Here is a 7245-nt window from a genome sequence, read left to right as displayed (position 1 = left end):
AGAATAATTTGACTAACAATGACGTTTTTTGAATAAATATATTGGCGCTTATAAAATTTAGCTGAAAGTTGGCGCTTCTTCAAAGGTTTCATTGGCGCTTTAAATATGTTGATACTTTTTTTAAGTGCCATTGTTTGTTGGAGTAACATTGACATTTGTAATAAATGTCATTATTTATGAGTTTATATATACCCTTCTTTTTCCCAATCTTTTCCAATTTAACAAACCCTCGATATCATAGATAGGAACCCTGGCCCCAAATCTACTAACAACAGCCACGACAAAGACCATCGGCAAACTCAATGGAAACCAGTAGAAACCCATTTGTCACCGCATCGGTGATAACATCAACTAGTCGGGATGCTCCTTCTACACTCAAGAGGATAACCTCGGTAAACATCATTGGCAAGTTAAATCTCTACGTTTATTAGCCACTGCTGATGACCTTTCATCAGAAAATAACTGTCGCAAATAACATATGTCTCCATCACTGAAGAAATCTAGAACGAAGAAGCCCTAACCCTTCTTCATAGATGAACTCCACTGTCGAGAGGCCCTAATTGACCTACCATCACCAAGATTTTGGGAACTTCTTCAAATAATCAACACAGGTAAATCCCTCTCTTTAGGGTTTATTTTTTCTCATGCTTTGTCTGGAATTAAAGCTTCTATAATTCTTTTTTGATGGTGTCACAGCCTTTGTGATTTCGCACTAGAGAGATAGAAGCCTCTATTGCTTATAGATATCAACTATCAGGTCTTTATGGTAATTTCCCTTCATTTTCTTCAACCCCCACCTTATTTGACATTTCGAATACCTCATCCTCTGTAATTTCCATGTAAAACTTTGTTCCTCACCATCTGTTATTATCTAACCTACGAGTATGCATGATAAGGGCTTGGAACAAATTTTAGCTCATCCTCAGGTGCAAATTTTAGTTTCTAGTTCTTATTGTTTGTTTTGTATGCTCCTTTTCTTTTAGTTTTTAATGTGCTTGTGATTTAATATTGGAATTTGATTTATTTAATTTGTAGGATTGGATATTTATGTTTTATTGGTACGTTAAAGGTTAGGATTGTGGATTATTTTTCTAATGTAATGGTAGAACTTGATTTTTTGTGTGGATCACAAATGGGGTTGGTGATTCTAATATGAGACAGTTTTACACAATGGGTTGTTCTCATTTATGGGTCCTACAGTGAGGATGTTGATCGTAGGGAAATGAGGCTGCTGGTTCAGGGATGGGAGAGATTTTGGTGAACTGGGTTCCTTATAGATTGGTGGGTTTTTTAGTAGGGCCATAGCTCTCAATTAGGTGAAAGTTAGATTTCTAATGTGTTTGTTAAAATGTTTCTGTTTTTGGTATTAAGTTTATTAAAATTTACAAATTAAGGAATCATTTAGCAAAATTAATCCTAAGTTTCTATCAATTTATTGTTCTAGTGTTAGACTTTTAGATTTTTAATCATTTGTTGTTGCCCTATACCAGTGGCATTGGTTTTTTTTTTTTTCTCCTTTATGAGTATAAGAGTTTTCCTTTTTCCTAAAATTTTCTAGTTCTTTAGAGATTTGATAAGGCTTTGGTTATTAGATTTGGACATTTAGCATTTTGAACTCCAGGATTTGAAGTTCAGTCTTATAGGTTTTTCAGTTCTTGAATTCAAGTTTTCACTTTAATGAAAATTATCATTTTGGATACTTAGATGTTTGTCTAAGCAGTAGCAGAATTTTTTAAAGGATAGTGAAAATTCATCAAAATCATTTTGTGGGACTTTTGATTTTGAGAAGTCTAATCCACCATCTATATGACAACTTATTGACAAGAGTTATCCATTCTGCAACTTAGATTAGAGAAAAGAAAAAAAAATTAGATGTTGTTAATGAAAATTAAAATACCTGCAAAGGGAAAGTTTGAGAAATGATCCAACTAGATGGTGCTCTAGAAGCATAAATGACTTCCATTAGTGGGTTTTGATGGCAAAAAAAAAAAAAAAAAAGACTGAAAATTCAAGGAATCATGAGGATTGCAATGTATTTTTTATTTCAAGGAATCATGAGGATTGTAAAAATAGGAATCTGTGGCACCTCATCTATGAGGTAAGTCTACATGTGTATAATATTTATTCCATATCTATTGAGTTACAGTAACTTTATTAAGGTTACAATTGAACCTCTTCCATTTTTTTCTTTCATTCATTGAATTTTGGTTGATGGTTTTTAACATATGTTTCTAGTTTCTGTGTTTGCTCTGTTAATTTTATTTTTCCCAGGGTTGTCATTGCTTCCGTTTATGAAATTTCAATTTCTCCATTATATATATTTGTTGCCCTTCGTTTTTGTTTTATTTATCTTCCGTATTTTGTTTAGGAAACAAATAGATGGATTCTCTGTTCGGTAGTGGTATTTTTATAATAAATTGTCTTTTTTTTCCTTGTCCAATTTTAAATGTGTACTACAATAATAGTTTTGGTTGATCACGGGCTTGCATATGAGCATTGAGAAATGTTGCTTTAAGGAATTAAAGCTATGAACCATGCATGTTTTTGGTGTTAATAGTATTCTAATATGATTTTAGAAAAGATTCAATGGAAAAGTCCTTTCATGATTTCTATGAGCTTTGTGGGTTGGAAGGAGAGGGATTTCAAATGGAATGAGGAAAATGACAAAAAATGATGAGTCTTTGAGATGAGGAAGATGTGGAAGAAGGTGAGCATTTGAGAGGGGGTTTTATGAGTTTTCAAAAATTTAAGGTGATGTATGGGTTTGGTGAGGTAGGTAAAGAAATGGGTCTTAAGGGCAAAATAAGAGGTAAGATAGAATACCCCTTGGTAATATAGATAGATTGGAAAGTACAGGGAAATCAAGTTACACAAACCCAAACCTTAATTTATTTTCTTTTTCTCCTTTTTTCTTCCTCTTCTTTTTCCTGAATTTAACTAATCTCACAAGTTTTACTTCTAACATAGATTGCAATCACTAGCTAATAGAGGCTTTTTACTTGTTTAATGTGCTAGAGGATTTGGGATCTTGTTACTCAAGTGTACTTCCTGGTCAAGAATATTGTGTGGAAATATTTAACTGCTACTTCCCAGTCAAGAATATGGAATGGAAATATTTAACTGCCACAAAATATTTCTATATTTGAACTCTTTGAACAACCATTTTGTAACTTGGTAGAGTATGTCAGGGGAGTTTTACTGTCTGATTGTCCTACTGATTGCAAAAAATATTTAAGAAGCTGTCATATAAAAAGATTATGAAATATGTATCAAGAGCACAATGATCACAATATACAGGGTTAAAATCCTTCCATTAATGCTAAAAAAAAGGTAAAATAACTTCCATCTGTGTCATGTTTAGTGATAGCTTGGGTGTGATAAAACTGAAGTCGTATTGTTATAATTGTTGGCTTGGTCTTGTGATAGTCTTGGCCTAGTAAAAGAATAGTCATAGTGCTATCATTGTTTGGCTTGGTCTACCATTTAAACTAAGGAACACAATAAGTTATCCTAAAACTTTATTTTATGTTAATGATTTTGGCTCTGTGCAATAATTAAGCGCCATACAATATTTTTGGACAGGAGGTGACCTACCAAAAATATTTTTGTACAGACTCTGGTCATCTTTTCATTCCTTGAATAGTTTACCAACCAAAATCTCATGATGTATTTGTTATTTAATGCTGAATTAAGGACTGTTGTTTTGGATTATTTATCTATTCGTTTTATGCATTCATTCTGAAGCTATTTCCAATCATTTTCTCCATGTGAAGCAATTATATAGAGATTTCTATTTTTGTTACTTGCCAGGGTCTATTTGGTGAATCTGAAAAAGTCAAGTGGCGTGGAACATGGGTTGTTAAAACCGTAATTAGAAGACAAATTTATGATGATCGTGTTACAATGTTTGTTAGATTATACTTTCTCTTTCCTGTTTTCTCAGTTTGATGAATTTGTTTGAGTTAATGTTAAAGAAATATAATGCTAGATGATGATAACTTTTTCTGTGAGCATGATCTTGATTATAGAGCACTTGTCAAAAGTAGGTTTTATTATGAATCTATTGTGTGGTCCTTTCCATAACCTTATTTATGGAATTGATTAATGATATATCCTATTTGTGGAAGCTTAATATTAGTTTAAGTTTAGATCATTATTGTGTGCATTGTTTGTATTGTCAAATTATAAAATTTAACATAGAAAATTCTATAATTTGGTTTAGAATTTGATTTTGTTTAGAGTTGGTTTAAAATATTTACTATATGATGCTTAGCAGTTAGAAATTCCATTAGAACAGAATTTGCATTGTTGCCAAATAGTTGGGATCAGGCCCAACATATTATTCTCTAGCTCTACTGCTTGTATAAACTAGTATCAAATTAAATTAGGCTACCCAATTTTTAACTTATTCCTTAAGAGTGTTATTTGTACAGAGTAGGCTTAGTTTTTAGATTTGCGAGCTTCAAGAACTAGGAAATATGAGAAGACCAATTGTGCTATCTGTTTGTTAGATAACAATATTCTTGCCTATATTTGCATAATCCTTGTAGCTGCTCACATATTGTGTTTTATTTTATCTGAATGGTTGTCGGATAAAGTTAGAAGCACAAAGTGGCTGCAGGGAAGCTCTTGGATTTAGGAGATTCAAAGGTTTAGAATTCATGGTCCTATTTGTTTGGGGGCTTGTTAAATAACAATAGCTTGCCTATATTTGCATTATCCTTGTAGCTGCTCGCATAATCCTATCAAATGGTTGGGTAGACTTTTCAGAGATGCTTGAATTGATTCTTGACCATTGAATCTTTTTTGTGCACACAAAAATTTCTATTATCCAATCCAGCCTCTTATTTTTATTATTCAGACCAGCCTCTTAAATTTTTTTCTGTTTTTTCTATCATTGTACAAGTTCAACGAACCTCTAGCAAAAGTAGCCTCTTATTTTTTTATTACGGTGGTATTTTATTTTATATCTTTGATCAGTGTTGAAGTAGTTATTAACTTGTTAATCAATTAAATGGTGGTACGTGGGATCTTATTCTTATTTTATTTTTTATTTTTTATTTTTTAAAGGAAAAGAAAATCTACTCAAATAAATAAATAAATAATAGTGTAATGGTCTTCAAATTCAAAACATGAACCCCACTAATGGAGTGAATTGACATCTAGGTTGCATCGAAAATGCATGTAACAGCTAAGATGAGTGGGCTAATTTTTAGTATTTAGTATTGAGTTATTTTATTTACATCTCGAATTTTCCAATATATTGTAAACATCAAAGATAGTTGTATTATAGAGACAAGAAGATCTCAATATCTTATTATGTTTTACCCTTTTTCTTTGCTAAGGATGTCTTCTAAAATTTTATTTTATTTTTTATTCTCAACTCTTTGAAGTATAAATTTTTGTTCACATTATAGAATGAAAATTGTTTTTCTGTTACGACTTTCAAGATAAGATTTTCTATATCATACATATAGTCTTATAAGCTATTTAATTATATATTAATTTTCATAGTTCTCATATATGACTTACTTTTTCATCAACTTAATTATCTTATGAACTTTTTAATGTTTTTAAAATCATGTCTCTTATAGTATAATCTCATGATGATTGTATAGCATAACTCTAGAACTTTTATTTTTTCCATGGAACAATATGTATTTTGATCCATCCACTTATTAGTATAAATGTTAAGGTAATGTTATTTTCTTTCTAAGTTTAGCTTTTCAATGCTTTTTGTGGGGTGTATTTCCATCTATTAGAATTTCCGGTCAACCATTTCTTAAAGTTCATTGAAGTTGAGATACTCCTAATTTTAGGAGCTCAAGGACCTCTCTTCCTTTTCACACATTTTTTTTCCATTATTAAAATAATTCTCTGTGTTAAAGAATGATAATCCAGGTTGTAGTAAATTAGAAAAACATAAATCTTAGGAATTGACTTAAATGTTTATTCAATAATTTTGTACTTTTAGAATATTACCAAAGTAAACCAAGTGGAAGCATAATATGATACAACAATGAAAATTATTTATTTATTTTATTTTTATTTTTAACTTTAAAGTTTAGGTTAGTGAGCAAGCTTGAGTAGTCTAAATTAATTCTATGAAGGTCATAGTTTCAATAATGTTTATTGGTTGTTATATGTATAATTTAAAGGTTTTTTTTTTCTTCTTTTGTTTACAGGTTGCAAATGAAATCAATATGATCTTCAAGGTGTCAAAAGAAGAAAAATTGTCACGTTGAAGAAAGTGATTCCAAAAATCATGAAGATTACGTGATTGAACTCATTAGGAGGTTGAATTAGGTTTTTGCATATTATGGTTTATTTTAATGGTTTTTTTCCTTAGCTTTTGTTCTTATATTAAAAGAATTGTAAATTATAGTCCAACAATTTGTGTGTAATCATTATATAAGTAGTTATATTAATTGCTTAGATTAGGTAATTGTATATTAGTTTTTGGAAATTTTAATTGGTAAAGTTTTATTCAATTTTATGGTGTAAAATTGTTTTTTCTTTAATTTAATTATAGGAAATTCATTATTTTAATAAAAAAATAAAATCATTTTTTTATTAGAACATGTTCAAAAATGACGTTTTTATAGGCGTCATTGTTAAAATAAGTCAAAGATGATGCTTCTATAAGTGTCAAGATTGGTAATTTTGTAAAAATTCTTTAATAGAAAACACTTAGAGATGACGCTTTTAGAAGTGTCATTGTTAATATTAATCAAAGACGACACTTGTTAGAAGTGTCATAGAAAACATAAAATCAAAGATGGCGCTCCTTAGAAGTGTCATTGTTGATTGAAACCTATAATGACAGGCTAGGAGATGACGCTTGAGGGAAGCGTCATCTTTTGCCTTCCTTGACACTTAAAAAGCGTCATTATTCCCTTTTTTTCTTGTAGTGATACTTCTCATTTCAAATATTCATTGAAGTGATCGTAGATTGCTTAATCAATAGAAGGATCTTTGTAGCTTAATTGAGTATATGCTACAATTTTTTGAATTAGTTGCTTCAGGCATTTGAAATCCTTCAGGGATTTTCATATATGCATGTTATTATCTAAAGATCGATGTAAATATGCAGTAATGACATCCATGAGACACAAATTTAGTCATTCTAAGACTGTTAAACAAATTAGATATCTAAATATGGTTGCACCTATCATAAGAGGATATGTCTTCTCATAGTCAATACTAGGTTTCTACGGGAAACCTTGAGCTATGAGTCATGTTTTA

General features: G+C 30.4%; 1 long non-coding RNA gene across 2 annotated transcripts; it reads left to right on the top strand.

Moving 5' to 3' along the window:
- Positions 1-215: 215 nt before the first annotated feature.
- On the top strand, positions 216-6453 carry LOC109122578 (uncharacterized). 2 transcript variants are annotated; one of them, XR_009466041.1, is made up of 4 exons: positions 216-611; positions 697-766; positions 3811-3905; positions 6186-6453. It is a non-coding gene; the product is annotated as an uncharacterized LOC109122578 (long non-coding RNA). The 2 variants fall into 2 exon arrangements; XR_009466042.1 differs by lacking the exon at positions 3811-3905.
- The last annotated feature ends 792 nt before the right edge of the window (positions 6454-7245 follow it).

The sequence above is a fragment of the Vitis vinifera genome, chromosome 7 (assembly GCF_030704535.1).
Source record: "Vitis vinifera cultivar Pinot Noir 40024 chromosome 7, ASM3070453v1".
Taxonomy (NCBI): Eukaryota; Viridiplantae; Streptophyta; class Magnoliopsida; order Vitales; family Vitaceae; genus Vitis; species Vitis vinifera.
The sequence above is the reverse complement of the archived record's forward strand: the minus strand, read 5'-3'. Positions and strand labels throughout refer to the sequence as shown.